This window comes from Ptychodera flava (genome assembly GCF_041260155.1).
Source record: "Ptychodera flava strain L36383 chromosome 23 unlocalized genomic scaffold, AS_Pfla_20210202 Scaffold_23__1_contigs__length_28996876_pilon, whole genome shotgun sequence".
In the NCBI taxonomy this organism is placed as follows: Eukaryota; Metazoa; Hemichordata; class Enteropneusta; family Ptychoderidae; genus Ptychodera; species Ptychodera flava.
The window spans coordinates 14,040,682-14,057,982 of NW_027248277.1; the positions used below are offsets into that span (position 1 = coordinate 14,040,682).

General features: G+C 39.7%; 1 long non-coding RNA gene across 1 annotated transcript in view; it reads right to left on the reverse strand.

Annotated features, from left to right (window-relative positions):
* Positions 1 to 14,196: 14,196 nt before the first annotated feature.
* Positions 14,197 to 17,301, reverse strand: part of LOC139123965 (uncharacterized) — a 30,950-nt gene continuing 27,845 nt past the window's right edge. The window contains exons 5-8 of the long non-coding RNA XR_011549806.1: positions 16,340 to 16,414; positions 15,843 to 15,881; positions 15,309 to 15,400; positions 14,197 to 15,084 (exon numbers count right to left, since the gene is read on the reverse strand). This is a non-coding gene — a long non-coding RNA (uncharacterized lncRNA). The remainder of the gene's footprint in view (positions 15,085 to 15,308; positions 15,401 to 15,842; positions 15,882 to 16,339; positions 16,415 to 17,301) is intronic.

Consider the following 17,301-nt stretch of genomic DNA (forward strand, 5'->3'; position numbering starts at 1 on the left):
GATGTGCAAATGTAAGCTCATTTGCTTTCACTTTTAAGTTTTACTCTTGTATTTATGACTAATTTGTGATATTGCAACATTCAACTATGGGCTACCTAACACTTTTGAGAAATTTGACCAATATGATGAAAAATTATCCAAAATTAGTTCCAATCGCGTTAGATAATACAATTGCACTCTGATAACTAACATTTCTGCGGATGAACTATTCATTTTCGTGTTGAACTTGATAGCTGAGACGTGAATGGTTTTTTTACTTGTTATCTTAGTATTGTATAATACTTATGAACAATGAAGAACATTTGGGGAATAGCAGCCTCACCTTAGTGTTTAAAAAAGCCGAGTTGCTAGTATTAGCAAAATACTCCCGATGACGACAGCTGTCTTGGACGAAATACTCGTGGCAGCATCAGCTTAAGCAATAAAATGATAAAAAATATTTTTTACAAAAACAATGCAATACACAATATCAATTTGCAAGCAAACATAACCACCCTCTTTTTATCTAAAGACGACAGTATTCAGTGTCTTGATCGGCACACGTCATTTAGAATACGAGGTTTCAATCAGGTTCGAACTCACAACGTACGGTACTCAATCACCTAGCGGAGATGCCATAGACAAAACCGCTCGGCTAAACCCCAATCTCAAAATGATTGGTTCAATAACCGAGCTAAAGTTGTTACAATTCTGACTTGCGCCCTCTCTACTCGCTGTAGAGTTCGTGAAGCATTCAAACTCTATCGAAGCGACGCAATGAATACATCGCTTTATTGGGCGGAAGACAGCATCGGGGACAATTCTGTCCACAAGCAGAACTATCAATCCAGATTAGAGAACCTTATAGATATGCAATAGTTGAATATGCAAGCAACGTGGCAAGAGATCTCTAAACGGTTCATATTATGGTCTTGTCGGTCACAAAAACGTGTTCAGCATAAATATTCTCACTCATTGTTTTGTTTTTTTTCTTCTTCAAACATTCATAGCGGTGTGTATATCTACCTGGTTGTGTTCCATTGACTGTTGTGACTTCATTGGCAACTGTACGAGAACAATATTACAAGAAAATTCATGAGAAAATAAAAGGCAGCAGTTTTAATATCAGAGAGGGAAAGACCGGACTGATTATCAAGAGCAGCAAAACAATATTTAGAGCAGAATTCCAGACATAACGTTGTGCTTATTTGAAAAAGAAATATTGCAAGAAAGCTATTCAAGACATCGCTGTAGTAAGCCAGTAATATTGAAATTTACATTATATTACCATGCCTTGCCCGTGACATTTCGATTGGTCGAGCTGAACCACTTGACTGACCATAAATCACTGCAGTGGTTTTTTACATGCCCGTGAATATGAATAATACGGTTTACAATTCACAGTATCGTAATTTTACAGCTGAAACGTAAATCATAATCAATCACAAATAAAATGGAGGAATTGTAGGTCAAGTTGAGATATCTTTTCTGAAAAACATCTCTGGATTTGCAATTTTTTTACAACGCGCGTGACAGTGCGTCACGTATTACTCAATTTCTTGGGGCCAGTTGTCGTTCGCTTGGGAAATTTTCGCAAATTTTGACGGTTTCTTGGATTCGTGATAATTCAATGGAAATAACAGACTCCGCTCTGACCAATTACGTTTATTTATGGGCGCGGGCTCGATGGCCAAATTAACCAGCTCGGCAAGCCTCGCCCGTTAATTTTTGGCTTTCCTCTCGCCCTTGCCCATAAATTAACGTTAATGGTCAGCCCTTGCTAGTTATCTCACAACAATGAATGGCAGTATTCATTTGAGCGGGACATCAATGAGGTGATTAAAGAAAAAGTAACCATTGTACCTGTTGTGGCATCTGTGCAAGTCTCACACTCCGTTACATGCGCGCTTGAAGCCACAGGTGCACTTGAAGCTACTGGTGCGCTTGTAGTTATATCAGCTACTGAGAAGTAAATTCTATGTATTGTTAGTAATAACATTCATTAGTCATGGTGTAGTGATGTCATGTACGGTGTCCAAAAGTACCGTATTACATATTTGTCATTATGATGCATCAACTTATATTTTAATGCATATGTTGTAGCTTTGTCACCCCTCCCACTTCATTCTGATTTATCTGCGAAAATGTATCATATTACTAAGGGGAGGATGTGATCGAAGTTGTTATATCCTGCAGAAAGCTGCAACGTGCGACAAAAAGAACGTAAACAACAAAGTCAGTAAAAATGTTCTAAAACATTCATTACGGACACGCGGTCGTTGTGAAAACAATGTCAATTACTGTTCAAATTTCTGTCATTACGTACAGCGGATTCAGTCGGATGTCGCCATCTGATAAACAATCGCATACTTCGTGTAGTTCAGGTTTAAATCCAAATGAGAACTATTACCGTAGTGTCGTACTAAGTATATAATTATTAAAAATCGTGTGTTTTACATTATATGCTTCTTATCTCCTGCGCAGTATGCAGTGAACGATTCACACCTAGTCCAAGCTGATGAATGCGTTTAATTTCCGATAACTGACATTCATACTGACAAACCTTTAACAATATCTGTACTTGGTAATGGACTGTTTTAATTTTGAATTGCAGTTACTCTTTCAAATAAAATTTTAGAATAGTAATTTCTCAGATTGGATTTTTATCTGAAGAACTGCAAGACTCCCCTACCAGCTCTTCGATCTGCAGATGTGGCCACTTCATCCTCTGTTCGGCCACGGACGATGACATTTATTCCTTTCACGTGATATAATGTATTTCGTCCGACGGGGATGCATCACAGTTTGCCTTCTTTCAATATGAGTATATTGAAACATTTTTAACAGCCCAACAAATTGCACTGTTGCAATTTGTCATAGCGTCGGCAGCGAGATACTGACATGCAAATATTGAATATTTCGGATTTTCATTGTAATATAAATTTGCGGGTATATTCCACTCTCTCTGAAAATAACAATATCGGACTCTCAATAGGCAAGTGGTGTATTAATCTCACCTTATGCTCTAAATCTGGCTTGCGAATCGCACATTGTTTCTTTGAATATTTACTTTTGGTCTGCGGCGCGATACATTGTATCTCAAATAGTCTGAACCGAAGCTGACGGCACCTTTACAAATAGTAAAAAGACATACGGTTGTTACCTGTACAGTCCAGCACACCAGCGTTGGTGTCATCTAGTGGAATACACATGTCATGATCTCCTGCATTCGCAGCATTTGACCCCACCGTAATAACGGCGCATAAGTGTGTGTAGTCACTACAATCTTCTGCATCTGGTTGCAAGGTAGCTGCGGAATTATCAACTGTTGTGTCGTCACTAGCAATTACCGTTATGGCGTTACTATCATCCGGTATGGTGGCTCTCACTTCATCAGATGTAGTTGTAGCTTGTCCATAATTCACGTTGTCAGTGAAGTACAAATGTATTTCTGACAACGAATCAGCTGTGCCGTCACTTTCGGTTACCGTAAGATCAAATGTTATAGTTTCCTCGCGATTCGGGCTGTACGTGATCGTTCCAGGGTCCTGAACCGTAAATGCTGTGACGGCTACAGCTGTCAATGCAATTACACATAGATAACTTATTTTATGTAATATGTAAGTAACAAGGATGATGAACAACCACATAGCTAAATACACATGCAATAAAAATATAAACCATATCTATTTTTGATTGCAGCCTTCGCTTTTGTGATATAATAGAGATTAGTGTGTGTACTCACCTTGAGCAGTTGTTTGCTTCATATATACAAGCATTAAAACAATGCCGATAATGTGGCTGCGAGCCCTGTAAATAGATATAATATTCGTTGGTTAACAAGTGAGGGTACATCTATACTTATTAGTCAGCTCAAAATGTAAAGGAAAATAAGAGAGAGAGAGAGAGAGAGAGAGAGAGAGAGAGAGAGAGAGAGAGAGAGAGAGAGAGAGAGAGAGAGAGAACTTACCAACGGGACATGGTTGGTTGCTGTTCTTATATCAAGTAACGATATGATCTGTATGTGATTAAAACCGCTATGTATAGGCACATTCATGTCAGGTCTAACGATTTATTGCTCAGGGGCGGATTTCATCGGAAAATGGAGGAGCAGATATCATTGGATATTGGATCCCTTAGAACATGTAGTGTTTACATACACAGGATGATTTGTTTCCTGTAGTCAGGGTAACAAGGTTCAAACAGTTTGTCTGATTCCCGTATTACCATTCTTTCAACAACTGTCTCATGAATGCATATTTACATAAAGTTTTTTGCTGAAAAAGTATTAAATTTATAAATCATGGATTATACTCCTAGCATTTTGACATCGCGTGTGCCGGACTGCTTCAGTACCATTGCATTTAGGCGTGACCAAGTCAAGAAAAGTAGAATTTGGATACTTTAATAAGATCCGTCTTTATAAAGATTTTTTTTTGAATTTAAGTCTTTACACTGTAGTCTACAATACAAATATCATAAGTTGGTAGTTTGAGAACAATAAGTCAAAAATCTTACCGTTGGCGACCTAGATACGGAGCGATCAAAAGTAACCAGGATGATACGAAATCTACAGATTAGAGTATAGAATTGTGACAAGAATACAGTGGAATCTCAAACAGAAAAAAAACGTTAAGCACAGCACCATGGGATCATTGATAAGTGGTCCAGATCAAGCTAGAATTTACACATTCATTGCAAACTTCTGCTTGGACGTCTAAGAATTGTTGACTTGCTACGATACTGGCCTCGTTAAAGTTCATGATAATTTATCTCACATGCTCAGTAACATCCCCTCCCTCTCACCCTCTGTCTGTCTGTCTGTCTGTCTGTCTGTCTGTCTGTCTGTCTGTCTGTCTGTCTCTCTCTCTCTCTCTCTCTCTCTCTCTCTCTCTCTCTCTCTCTCTCTCTCTCTCTCTCTCTCTCTCTCTCTCTCTCTCTCTCTCTCTCTCTCAGCTGACATAATAACAGCACAGGAAAGCTATCCTGCTATCCTCATGAGAATTATGAGGGAGCCGATCAGGATCAAGGATGGAGAAAATGTGCAGTCACTTTTCTGCCGATTTGTTAATGTCATGGTTGAAAAATTAAGCCCCGTATTATTCACCCGTTAAGACTACGGGAGAATACAAGGAATAGTTTACGTGAATATATTTCCCTCTCATAAGAGTGAAGAAGATATCTTAAGAAAACTAGACTTTTATTGTACACTTATTTTCATAAACATAATGAGCGCCTGTTGTGTGACAGATAGCTCAGTGTATGCAAGCAATTTCAGCTAAAACGTGCAGACGACATGATACATTCGTGTTGGGCGACAATATGGGAATCAAGCGTTGTCTAATTGGAATATTTGAAACGCAGTCTGATACGTCGTTTTATCATACATGCTATGCCTGTATTGCCATTCTCCTATTGGTTAGACGGTACTAGTATGAACCCGTATTTTAACTAGTGAAATGTGAATTATATTTTCACTGTAACCGAACTACTTACAGCTATGCGTACGCGTGACCTTCCCTGGGATGTTCACATACATGTAAAACTGCTGAGCGAATTAGACTGTGACACTCCAAAAACGTCATTGTGAATGTGATTATGGTCAAAATGTTGTTGTTTGCAGTCAGTTCATGAGCATTGCACTTAGGTACAAGTACAGTTGTACCAAAAACATACAAACGCGACGCATTGAAACTGTGTATGTTTTGCCAACCGACACCTGTCATCGTTCACGGCCAGTCCCATACGGTGGTGTTTCATGTCGTCTACTCTGCACTGCGAAGATTACGATCTCGGTTGACAGAACCAACTTGCTAATCCGCTGTCCGTATCAGCGGATTAAGTGATTGAGTCAACACCACAGCCGTCCTTATTTCACTGGTGTGGGACGGCTGTGGTGTTGACTTAATAAGCTAATCCGCTGATACGCTCAGTTATAACAAGTTGGCAATGTTTGCCCAGCAATTAGAGTGTATGTGCACTGGTTGAAGAGGGCTTTAGGTATTGGAACACAGTCAGACAGTTTGGAGTCGAAAGCAAGTTGGCAATGTTTTCGGAGCAATTACAGCGGTGTATACACAAGTTGGAGAGGAGATAAGGACTTGTCGGTAATATATAAAGCAGTCAGATGGTGTGGAGTTGAACTCTTTATTTGAAATATCATAGTCAAAATTAATAAATCAATAAGGTAAACCGTTGCACAAAAACACCTTCCTCCCCACCCCAGGGGACTTCCCCTGTACCCTGTGGGTATCGCCCAAACTTCGTGTAATAACCCCTAATGGTAAGCATATGAACTTGCTTCAATTACACCACCCTCACCGAAACCCAGTCTATACGATATATATGACTTTCTTTCTTTAATAAGATACAGTTCGATGTTGAAAAGGTGCTATGATTCACCAGCCGTCACATTTTTTACTTCATCAAAGGCAGCAATTTTTCTGTCGTCAGGCTGAACAATGTTTAGAGAAGGCTTTCACGAGCTTCACTGAATCAATGCACGCTCTACTCGTCTCGCAGTGGCGGCTACTTTTCAAAAGCAAATAATCTTAGCGTTTTAGGCCAACAAAGTATGTAATGAAGTAAAATACTTAATAGTAAAAGATACGATATTTTTGTCAATGGTGATAACGGGTTACCAATGTCGAACCATTTAAGTAAGCGTAAGGGTAAGTTAAAGTTCAGACCATTGTGTCTGGATAATAATCTTACATAGCTGGTTGATTGGCAGAGCAGGAAAATATTTTTCCTAGATTAACTTTTAATCCAGAATATGTAAACCCGCCCCTTTGCAAAAATTTGAACAAACAGTCTTCAAGGAGGCCTTCTGCTCCCTGTTTCTGTCGTATATTTGGGGATTTGCGCCTTTTGATAATATTACAATCATCAGATTGGTTAGTGGAGAGCAGTAGGATGAACGCTTATTTAGGCGACCAAGGTACGGAATGATCCACGGTAAGCCGGGTGGAACGAAATCTGCGTATTAATAAAATTGCAGTATGAAAACGGTCAAATATTATACATACAAGAATAAACACAACAGACTTACGTGTTCATCGAAAAATCGAAAGTTGATAAAGCTTTATATTACTGACCCGTAAAGGCTACGGCAGAAGACAAGGAATAGTTTACGTGAATATATTTTCCTCTCGTAAGGGAAGAAGATATTTTAAAGAAAAAAACTACTTTTATTGTACACTTACTTTCATAAACATGTCGAACGCCCGTAACAGATGGCGCAGTGTATGCAAACAATTTCAGTACAAACACTGAGACGATACACTCGTGTTGGGCGACAATATGGGAATCAACTTATAAAATCTATGTTTCCGTGCTTCAACTCTTGATGCTGCAAATAATGTCTGTGTCTCAAAAGTTTTTATGGCATATTCAACCTTGATCTTATACCGACAACGGTAAAATATATTACAGGACGGGCCTAGTCGCCATAACTGAATGCATACAATTCGAAAAATACTAAAATTGACTGTTCAAAAAAAACCGATGAGGGATGGAAAATGAGACTGAAAAATTTCTTTCCTGCAAAAAAGAAAATGTCAATATGTAAAAATGCACTTCCCCAAATATAGCCTCCTGCCTATGAATTTCCGTGTTATCTATATATTCCAAACCGCTGGCAACAGAAATAAAATATGATTTACTACATTTACTTTTCACCTGGAAAATACAGTCAGTCAATCGAAAGAGAATTGCGTCAATTCTAAGTTTCCACCCATTTCGCTATCGAAACCTTTCGTCACATTTTTCTCCTTCTTTCTTAACGTGTTTTAGAGTTACTTTACCGTGTAGCTATAGGAGGTTTCCATACACTACGAGTGGCTGGCGACCTCTCTCAGGTAAGGCATGTCCGATCGGTATATTTGAAAGGCAGTCTGAGACGTCGTTTGACAAGCATATGAACTTGCTTTAATTACACCCCCCGAAACCCATGCTATACGATATATATGACTTTCTTACTTTAATAAGATACAGTTCGATGTTGAAAAGGTGCTATGATTATTCAGCCGTCACATTTTTTACTTCATTAAAGGCAGCAATTTTTCTGTCGCCAGGCTGACAATGTTTAGAGAAGGCTGTCATAAACTTCAATGAATCAATGCACGCTCTCCTCGTCTCACAGTGAAAGCTACCTTTCTAAAGCAAATAATCTAAGCGTTTTAAGCCCACAAAGCACATAATGAGGTAAAATACCTAATACTAAAAATACAATAGTTTGTTTTGTCAATGGTGATAAAGGGTTACCAAAGCGTAAGGGTAAGGGCAAAGTCCAGCGCCGTGGGCGCACAATAGGCAACGTCGTAGTGACGTTGGTTGTTGGCAAACACTGGGCGGGATGGTTAAACACTTGCTCAGTCGTTGGCTTATCAGAGAAACATAAACTATCTGTTACACCAGGGCCTACCGATTATCACCTTTGCCTGAATATTACGGAAGTGTGCAGGGTTCACACAATTCGAGCCTAGCTTATAACTAGGGTTTGTGGAGTGGCAGAGGGGCTGTGGTCTGGCCGACAGACCTTGCTCGACTGTGATGTCTTCGCTCGGTGACTGGATGCCGTACGTTATGAGTTCGAATCCAATCGAAAATTTACTGAATTCAAATCACAGTCATTTGTGGTTCGATAGACAGCGATGGCCGCTGTGGTATGCAATAGAAATATAGGAAGTTGGGAAACATAATGGCCGCACACGTATCGCCGACTTCGGAGACATATTTCCCTCATACAATTTACACAATTAAACAGCAACGACGCATGGCTTTAAATACATCTCTGAATAAGTAGATGTGGGCATATTCCGTTGCGATTTCAAACGGGACCCGGTTTTCGACCTCAGCTTTCAACATGGAACGTTTACTTTCTCAACAGCAGCGGGTGATTTGAATGTGAAGGCGCTGTGATGGAAGCCAGTCGTCGAAATGGACATATTACGAGCTTCGGAAGAAAGATACAAAATGAAAGTCTTGACTTAGTTCAGGAGAGAATTTCCTCGGGCACTGTATTGAGTTCAAATCTAGCCCTGAGCGTCTCGTGTTCAGTACAAGCGCGCACACTAGACATAAACAATAAGGGGAAAGTCTAGCAAATAAATTATAGTCTCTAAGGACGGCAGCAGATTGTGATCGTAAGCAATCGTAAGTTAGAACCTTCTACTGTTTGTAGCTTTATGGCTTTTTTGTAGGCAGTGATGTAGATAATAGCCGGTCACCGGTAAAAAACGCCGGGTTACACGCAGCTTGTAACCGGCTATAAGGAACAAGAAAAGTAACAAGAAGACATGCAAAAAACCTTGTGAATTTGAAAAACAAATCTTCACCCATTCGTATTTTCAGTGTAATTTTAGGTATTTCGAAACAAATCACAGAAAAGGGTGAAGAAATTTTGAGTAAAACTGACCTAAAACGTTACGATCCCCAGTTAGAGCTTGGTATGCAACGGCATGACCCGAAGTATAGTAAGCGCAGGTTGCATATCCGGTTACCTCGGATAGGTAACCTCGGGAAACATTGAAAACCGTTCGTAATATCTTAAGCAAAAAAGACCTTTATGGTACACTTACTTTCGTAAAATGTCGAGCGCCCGTAGTGCAAGAGATTGCGCAGAGTATGCAAACCGTTTCAGTACAAACGCGGAGACGATACACTCATGTTTGGCGATGACATTTTTCTTTCTTTTTTAACGTGTTTTGGAGTTACTTTCCCGTGCAGTGGGATTCCATACACCACGAATGGCTAGCGACTGCTCTCGGACAAGGCATGTCCAATAGGAATGATAAAAACGCAGTCTGATACGTCACTTTGGTAAACAATAAACGCCTTGTCAAGCATATGAACTTGCTTTAATTACCCCCCCCCCTTTCCCCGAAACAAATGCTATACAGTATATATGATTTTCTTTCTTAATGAGATACGGTACGATATTGAAAAGCCGCTGTGATTATCCAGCCGTAACGTTTTTTTAACACCAAAGGCAGCAATTTTCTGTCGCCAGGCTGAATGTTATTTAGAAAGAAGGCTGTCACGAACTTTATTGAATCAGTGCCCGCCCTGCTCGTCTCGCAGCCTCGGCTACATTTCAAAAGCAAATAATCTTAGTGTTTTTGCCCCGCAAAGCATTAATGAAAAGAAAACTACATACCATTAACATGTATGTTAGTTTCTTGTCAATGAGGATATCGCATTACCAATGTCGGACCATGTTTGTAATTGTAAAGCACAGTAAAGTTCAGACCTTTGTGTTTGGAACACATTATCTTGCAAAGCTTGGTTATTGAGAGAGCCGGAAAGGATTTTTCCTGGATTAATTTTGGCACGACCTTTAATCCAAAAATGTAGAACTCACGCCTTTGCAAACATTTGAACGCACAAACAATTTTCAAGGATGCCTTCTTCTCCCTGCTTTGTCGTGTACTGGGGAATTTGCGTCTTTTTGTAACACCACAGCCAACAAATTGGTCAGTGGAGAGCAGGAGGGGGAACGCGCATTAGGGCGACAAAGGTACGGAACGATCCACGGTAACCCGGATGATACGAAATGTGCGTATTAAAATAAAACGACAATGCGACAATGGTGAAAACTCATATATATATATGGATAAACACTACCGAATTATTCATGCATCAGAAATTATGAAGTTAATATTTGCTATTGAAAAATCAACAGTCTCGATATCAAAGGTTGTTTAACATAGCAAGGTAAAGGTGTAGTTTGGCCTTCGTAGCAAGTGACTCGTTGCGATCTTTGTATTGCACTGTCTAGCTAGGGTTTCTCTCAGTGTCCGAAAGACGGTTGAAGGTGGAGAAGTCTTTTTATCTTCACGAGGACATCAATCAGAGGAAGCGAGTCGACATGTAATTTCTGTGTTAGTGTGTTTTCAGTTAATAACAGAAGTGTCTTAAACATTTCCTGAGCATATTCAGTCCAAACTGGACAATTTTGAAGAACTATTTTTGTTCATCGCTGTCAACTGTTAGTACATGAGGAATAAAACTTATCCTTCAGGAATTGACAAGACCTTTACCACATTTTCTTTACTATAAAAACAGAGAGGTGATTTTACAGACACTGTAAATATTTAATGACGATAAAAAGCGATGCTGGCAATTCCATTATTTTTAATTTTAGTAATTTTTGACTCGAGCAACGACCCTACCTTCTTGAAGATTTCCTTCATCTTTCCCACTTTTATTTAAATTTTTGAGAATATATTTTCCTTCCATCTCCTGTTGGCACTCGTAGTCTGGTACCCTGACCCATTTCCCGGTAGACGGCGTGGGAAATATAGGGTCAGGTACCGGGTAGCCATCTTGAACATAATTTTGTTCAAAATGGCGGAGGGTAGTCACCTGACAGAACATGCTACAACAAATATGGCTGCTACCATGAAAACGCCGGTCAAAATTCGACTGGATCAGAATTATGTTCGAACACTGGTATCCGAACCAAAAACATTGGCACACGAGACGGGAAACATAAACTGAAAGGATTAATCCAGAAGTACGGGGAAATAGAGGTGATATGGCTGGCTGTGATATCGCAGCAGTGCTTGTTGCGTATATCGAACGCGGTAGGGTCATTGAGGTCATCGCCGACTGTGGCGTGACCCCAATGACCCGAGCACATTCGATACACGCCACAAGTACTGCTGCGATATCACAGCTAATTGAAAGCAAACTTTGTTGGAACTGTGAACGACGATTGATTTTGATGGATAGAATGGTGTCCGAATTTCGTGAAAAATGCCAGGCATCATGTCGACGTTCTAAAAGTATTAAGAGGTGTGCTAAATCACAGTGGCTAAATCACGGAGGTAAAAAGTCTTTCTTTCTACCTCCACGGCTTTGTGGTACAAACAAGAAGTTGGTGTCAAGTGAGCCTGAAAGTGCGAAACCCAAGAAAGATGGGAAAAAGTTACAAGTGTTACTTTCATCCAATCATAGCTTGTTTTATTTTAACCCAATAGCGTCCATGTTAACATTAGCCGGTACCTGACCCTATATTTCCCCACGCCCTCTACCGGGGAAAATGGGTCAGGGAACCAGACTATGGGCACTCGTACGCTATTAGTGCCCGAGATCTTGCGCAGGTAAGATTTGACCTATTGAAACCATTGTCAGGCATCGTCGTTTAGTGCAGAATACGCAAGGTACCTGGCATGACTGAAGAAGTTCGGGCCAACACAAATCCATCGTACACATCTTCGTAATCTCAGGCTGTCACATTGTTTGATAATTTATGAGCACCGGTAGTAAAATTAATTGCTCAAAAAGGTAGTAGGCCTAATTGATATACAAATGAGCCAAGAAATGAAAGACCAAAAACTGAACATATTTATATAAGATTCAGCAGTGTTCTGGTGCCAAGTGAATAGCAAAGAACAGGAGCGCCCGCACACGGCGTCTGTCTTGTCTAAACACCAAAGAGCTCGTGCTGTCAATTTTTGATAGTCTGGTCCCCTGCCTCATTTCTATCGCTGGCTGCGCTGCTAACGAAAATAGGATCAGGTACAGGCCACAGGTTATCGTAACGTTGCTTGGATAGTCGTTCGAGGCGGGCGGGCGCAGGTCGCCGTTTACTTGGAAAAAAAAGACAGGTCAGACATCGATTTCAGACAAGCAGCCAGAAAGAAACAAAAGAAACAATCTGGCGTCAAATAAATGATCCTCGACTATCACAAATACCTTCAAATGTTTATTGCTCCAGTATGGCCGGCTAGAAATGTTACATGTGCCGAAAATTTGGCAATATTCACTTCCTGGGGATTCCGCACAACTTGCCCTGTATCCGCCATACTGACTTAATTGGACTTCGCATTGAATTGTGGGTAAGGTAGTTCGAATTCAGTATGGCGGATACAGGGCAAGTGTGCGGAATCCCCAGGAAGTGAATATTGCCAAATTTCGGCACATGTAACATTTCTAGGCCGGCCATACTGGAGCAATAAACATTTGAGGTTTTTGTGATAGTCGAGGATCATTTATTTGACGCCAGATTGTTTCTTTTGTTTCTTTCTGGCTGCTTGTCTGAAATCGATGTCTGACCTTTCTTTTTTTTCCAAGTAAACGGCGACCTGCGGCCGCCCGCCTCGAACGACTATCCAGCAACGTTACGATAACCTGTGGTACAGGCTAATGTTTCAGTCAGAAATTTTGACTGCATATACGGCATGTACGGTGACAAGCTTTAATTAGATGACAAAATATCGAACGTTGTTTGCACAGCTTCACTTTTAAGTCTCCGACTCTGTACTTCTATGATGGCATTTAGTGGTGAAAAGATGATTCTTGTCTATGACCTTTTTCTCAGACGTGACCTGGTGACCATGGTGACTTTTGGCATGTACAGCAGTGACTCAAAAATAAAAGATTTTTCGTTTCCCACTCAAATGTCGACATAGGATGCTTGGTTCGGGAAACTATGGAGGTAAAATTACTCCATGGGCATACGAAATCTAAATTCGAAGGTAGCTCCAAGTTGGAAATAAATTCAACGCAATCACTGCACTGGTACTATTGACCAATGATAGCCATGCTTACAATAGCCCATACCTGACCCTATTTTCGTTAGCAGCGCAGCCAGCGGTAGAAATGGGTAAGGGAACCAAACTAAATTTTTGACCGACTGAAAATGTTTTACAATATATAACCTTTCCAGCATCGTATGTGGTGAACAATTAACGCTTTGTTTAACATAAAATCTATATAAATCCATAGCACATCTCGTACATCCATTAGGGTACGAGTTGAAATAATAGTTGTTTAGCTACCGTGCACGATGTGCTTCAGCAAAGTCGCAGAATTTAGCATGACGTCAAATGCCCGGCTTCAAGCTGGTCGCACTTTTCTGTCGTTAAGGTGAACACTTTTCAACCAGATAAACAAATATCTACTTTCCTCACCTGTCACTGACCTCTACCCTTAATTATCGTGACCATGGATACATGTACATGTCTGTCAACAAAGTTTGGTCATTAGATAGGTGTCAGCAGCAAAGGTTTCTTTGAATGAAATTTTGAAATGAATTTGGTAAAGTAATCAGCTGGGCCGTCAAAAACCTGACCTTACCCCTGAACTTAAATCTGTGCTATTGGCGACCGACAAATTCCCTTAGAAGAGACTGGTAATCTGCTCTGCCTGGTTTTACGTAGAATCTTCAAGACGTTATATTAAGACACTTACATGCACTCAAATGGCTATCAAAGCGTAACACAGTAAATACATTTTTTTATTCTCTTTATTCACGGTAAACTGAAGTCATTACAGATAACATGACGAGTTTGTCAACAACACGTTCCTCATAGGCGTGGCATAGTAAATTACGTGTGAACATAACTATGCTGGAATATGCGGAACGTCTGTTCAAAAGTGCACAAACTTGCAATTGTGTTCACCAAAAATTCTGAGAAATGGTATAAATTTTCTAACCAACAGGAAGGCTTTCAGGTACGGAGTCGTTCATCAAATGGTTTATACTATGCACCAAAGAGCAATGTCTAGCATCATTGATGTCATCCATAGCACCGTCATAGCGCCCCCAACATCAGTTGTCATTATTGCATTATATATTTCTGTTGACATGTACATGTTGAACTGTAGTTTTCATTTTTGATCGAACAAGAGAACTCGATCAGAGAAAGTATTTTTCACCGATTACTGGATGAGATCGTCAAGGTCACTTGTTGATAGGGGATAAAGTTGACGATAAATTTGTTGTAGTCAATAGTCGGTGCTGGTATGTGTCTATTGTAGGGGAGTTCAACACTTGAAATACAAGGTATTACGTTATCACATTAACAATCAGAAAATCAGGGAGTCCATCATTTTACTTAGCAAAAGCCTTTCTGATCCTATTTTCCGGTACGCTCTTTTTATGAATAGAAAGTGAAAACCAAGGTAACACGTTCACAAAGCCTGACTGGAGCAGGGGTTTCGGATAATCGTCATTGAAGATACAGCAAGGCGAGTTGCACGAGTTTTCCTGATTTTCCAGGGTCAACGACCAGAGTTATGGGGCATCAATCTGCAAACAACACATGAGTCCAAGGAAGTTCAGATCTTCATCCAAATCGGCTATGGCGAAGCAACCTGTTGGCAGAAGACAGGTTTTGATATAAAATTTGAAAGAAATACGCTATGCAACTTGAAATAAGTTTTTCAAGTTTCTTTACGGAACTGCGAAGTTGTGAAGGTTGCTAAGTGTACACTTGTTGCTTATGTCGCAGGTTTTATGCTGTATGAAATGGGCTCGGCCAGGAAACGTTTAGTCCAGGCGTAACAGATCAACAATTACAGAAGAACTTAATATTTACCTCTGACTGTTTTCAAAGAATTGCCACCATTGCAGCGATCAAACTTGGCACCATTAGATATCTGCCAACTGAGAAGGCATGTGCTGAACTCTCTGAAGAGTGAGAAAATTTATACTCATTGAAGTCAACTTGCTCAGTCAAATTGCTTAGAAATTTTACTGCCACGTCATCTTGTCAAATACTAGAAACAGCTAGGTTCATTCTGTTATTATTTGTTTTTTTAATTTACAATTAAAGTATAAAGCACTTTATGAAAATGCGGGATTTAACCACTCAGCCAAAGTTCTTCTCAACTTAAGACACAGTTCCATAATCTAGATCAATTGTCTTAATTTGAGGATAGCCTTCCTACATTTTACCTATTGTAAACGGCTTGGTATAGTTCTTCGAAAAAACAATAGATACATGCTAGCATTCATGGCACAGATACATTAAAATATAAGAGACAACATAGCAAAGTTAGTCATGAAAGAAAACTACGTCTGGAAATTTCGCCCGCAAATAAGTTTCTGAAAGTATCCTGGTTTCCCTCACCAGTCACAGATTCTGTGGTATTTGTCGATGCTGTTGAACCTACAGAAAGAAAAAATAAAACTGCTGATAGTGTTGCTTACAAGTACTAATAAACGCATTGCTTGTTTTTTACCGATAAACACCAAGGTCTACTATTTAAAACACATGGCTCTACTTCTTATTAGGAATTTACGAGTGGGCAATAATTTGTGAGATCAGCGAGTACTACATATAATAATAATCAGTGCCTATTGTCTCTACATGATCTTGAGTCGTAACCTTTGAGCAACACGTTCCACCGAAAAGAATCGCACAAGGTGCATGTGAAATGCTTAGTTTTGACTGTGACGTCTTCGCTGGGTTACTGGGCGCAATGCCAAATCCCACCAAGTGTTTATTTAATTCTGGTAGTTGAGGGCAGAATATATTGTTTCACTAAATGTGGTTGACCCAATATGTGGTTACAAAACCTACATGGGATGTAAAGTCATGAAAATTGTGTATTCTAATTCTCATACCTGGTGGATCATCAGTACACGTGCTGCACGGTGTCCCGCCACTGGTTTGCGCTGGCGGTACAGTAGTTTGTGTGTCTGTAATCAGAAATATTACGTTAGTGACATATGTTTCTACATAATTAAGCTGTTATTGTTGTAGAGCAGATGGACACGAAAATTGAGAAAATGAGTATTCATTAGCACTGTAGAACGATATAGTATTTTAACGAGGCTACAGAGTGTTCGTTAAGTCTCCTAAAATAAAAACATGTATTCGAGACACCTACTTCTGTAACGTCGAGAAAAACAGCGAGCATCGAGACCGAACATTTATTACGAAAGCATTTAAATTACTAGTTCGTGATATGGATCAGCAGAAAATTGGATTTAATGGGGCGGCTCTTTAAGACATCGTTTGTGAGTCATTGTCGCTTAGCAATATCCTACGTTTCAGTCACGGCTCAGTTTGATAAAATGTCACTGCAAGTGTAGGCAACAGAATCAGTTCTGCACTAATCGTACTAGTTAAAGATGATCCAGCTACTGCGTTCGCGACCAAAAGTTTGTCTTTTTCCCTCTAAATTGAAGACAGGCAATTTGAGATATTTTAAATGTAAAAAACAATGATTTATGAGCAGATAGTTTTCGTGGCTACGTTGCAGTTATGTATTTGCTTTCTACGCCAAGAAAACAGGACATTTTACTTCTATTAGGTTCATGTTACAAGTTTTTTTAGCGTTCTGAAAAGTTTTCATTGATGGATTTTAATAAAAAAAAATAAAATTATCATACTTATGCCATGTTCAATGACGATTGACATTCGAGGGATCGTGATCTTCGATACTGTCGATAAAATATTGTGTCAAATATACCATTCTTTCCACTTAACGAATTTCTCAAAATTCGCATATTTTATGGCTCAAATCTTAAACTTCGTATATCTCGAATAAAATTATCGTGTTACCAGGCTATGACCCATGCCT